Consider the following 2,577-nt stretch of genomic DNA (forward strand, 5'->3'; position numbering starts at 1 on the left):
TAAGTTTATTCCTTATATTTTTTATAATTTTAATTTCTGTAGTTTGATTTCTAGTACTTAGAAAGACAATTTTTATATTCATCTTGTATCCTGTGACTTTGCATAGTTTTGTTTTTTTTTAATAGACTCCTTCTGTGCACACAATGACATTGTCACAAATAAAGATAGTTTACCTTTTTCCTTTTTGAGGCTTACAAATTTCTTCTCTTTCCTTGATTTATTCCGCTGGGTAGAACCCACAGAAAAGTCTTGAATAGAAATAGAAAGACCAGTCTTCCTTTCCTTGTTCTCACTTTTTTTTTTTTAATGTTTATTTATTTTTGAGAGAGAGATAGAGCACGAACAGGGGAAGGTTAGAGTGAGATGGAGACAGAATCCGAAGCAGGGTTCATGCTCTGAGCCATTAGCACAGAGCCCAATGCGGGGCTTGAACTCCCAGACCCTGAGATCATGACCTGAGCCAAAGTCGGAGACTTAACTGAGCCATCCAAGTGCCCCACCCCGCCTTGTTCCCACTCTTAATGTGGATATTAACTGTAGGATTTTCAAAGATGCACTTTACCAGATGAATAATTTCCCTTCTATTCCTCATTTATAGTTTTTGCTATGAAGTTTTTCCCTTCTGTCAATTTTTTTTTTATATTAATTGTGATGGTCAGGTTTTTTTTTTGTTTTTTTGTTTTTTTGCTTTATTCTGTTAACATGAATTACATTAAGTCAGACATCCTCAACCAATCTTGTATTTCTGGTAAAAGTTCACCTAGTTCAGATGTATTATCTATTTAATATATTACTATTTTTGAATTGCTAATACTTTAAGGATTTTGTAGCTATTTTCATCCGCATGTTCTGTAATTTTCTTTCTTCACAATACTCTTGTCTGGTTTTGGTATTAGGGTTATTTTAGTCTCATAAATAAGTTGGAAGGTTTATTGTCCTCTATTTTCTAAAAAAAAAAAAATTGTGAGATTAGTGTTATTCTTTCCCCAAATGATTGATAGAACTCAATAGTGAACCCATCTGTGGCTGAAGTCTTTTTTGACAGATATAAGGTTATTTTTTCTTCCTTTTGCCTTTCCTTTTTTTTTTCTTTCCTTCCTTGTTTATTTTTACTGTTGTTGTTGTCTTGTTGTTTTGATGGCTGATCTCCTTTTTTACTCTTAGAACGTATACTTTTTTTTTAAGTTTATTTATTTCTTTTGAGGGGGGACAGGGACAGAGAGAGAGAGACAGAGAGAGGAGCCCAAGCAGTCTCCATGCTGTCAGCATAGAGCCCGACGTGGAGCTCGATCTCACCACCTGTGAGATCATGACCTGAGCTGAAACCAAGAGTGAGGCCCTTAATTGACTGAGCCACCCAGGTGCCCCAAGAACATCTCCCTTTGGGCTGGACTCAGACTCAGAGGACAGCCTCCGCCTCTTGGCAATCTGTTCCTAGCAGGGCTAGGCAGGGCCCCTTCATTCTCTTGGTCAAAGTTAAGCATATTCTGCAGCCTCTTCCTGATTTTTCTTAGCACTCTCTTTCTTCAGAGCAATACACCCACGTTTGTGTTGCAGGGCACGGGGAGTAGTAAGACACTGAATCCAGGACGCTTCAGCCCTAGATTTCTTACCCTCCTTGTTAAGGGGCTGTCTCACAACATACTGGTGGCAGCATCTTCTTTAGAGAGACTGAAAGGTTTGTGGATTCCGCCAGCTCCTTAGGGTCCCAGATGATGAGATAAGTAATACCATTGACTCCAGGAATATCCTTCCCCTGCTTTTTTCACAATGACCAAGTTGAGAACCCTCAGATTGGCATCCACCGTGCCACTTGACCCAGATGTGTGTTTCCTTTCTCTGGTCCTCCTTGCCCGGGAACAGGAAGGCCCCTTACTCAGTAGCGGGTGGACACGGCCATGGGTGGAGACACCCTGCTTCGTGGGGAAAGCTTGCTTGTCATTCCCGCCAGTAATTCGGACCACGGAACCCTTCCATTCTTCGCCCAGAGCATTAGCAGCAACTTCTGTGGCCACACGCTTCTCAGAAAAGGTAAGGAGTTTGCAAACATCATCCACATCAATGAGTTTCTGGCAGCCAGTGGCTGGGAAACAGAGGTTCAGTTTCATCCCAAAGAGCCCACCGCCTTCGAGGACCTGCAAAAACGAGCGCTTTTTACCTTTGCTATTTTTTTCTTCGATCAGTTTTATTGAGGTTTGATGTCAAAGGACTTTGCCCACCTCATCGCAACTCTTGATTTTATTGACATAAAGTTATTTTCCGTATCTATTTGGTGTTATGGATATATCATGTTTTCTCTTTCGTTTCCGATATTGATCGTGTGTGTGTTTCCCTCCTCTTCTTCTCGATTTGCAGAGTGAGATGTGTATCATCTTTAAAAAATCTTTCCAAAGACCTAGCTTTGGGTTTACTTGATTTTCTCTAGCGTTAGTCTGTTTTCTATTCACTGCTTTACTGACATCAAACTTTTATATGTTTAAAGCAAGTATTTTTTAATTCCCCCTACGTCTTCTTCTTTGATCCAAGTCTCCTTTGGAGGTTTATTGATTAATGTCCAAAAGTTTAGAGATTTCCTAA

The 2,577-nt window shown here is 40.0% G+C and overlaps 1 pseudogene; it reads right to left on the reverse strand.

Moving 5' to 3' along the window:
- Positions 1–1,476: 1,476 nt before the first annotated feature.
- On the reverse strand, positions 1,477–2,108 carry LOC115505532 (annotated as a pseudogene).
- Positions 2,109–2,577: the final 469 nt, after the last annotated feature.

Source organism: Lynx canadensis, chromosome F1 (genome assembly GCF_007474595.2).
Source record: "Lynx canadensis isolate LIC74 chromosome F1, mLynCan4.pri.v2, whole genome shotgun sequence".
NCBI lineage: Eukaryota > Metazoa > Chordata > Mammalia > Carnivora > Felidae > Lynx > Lynx canadensis.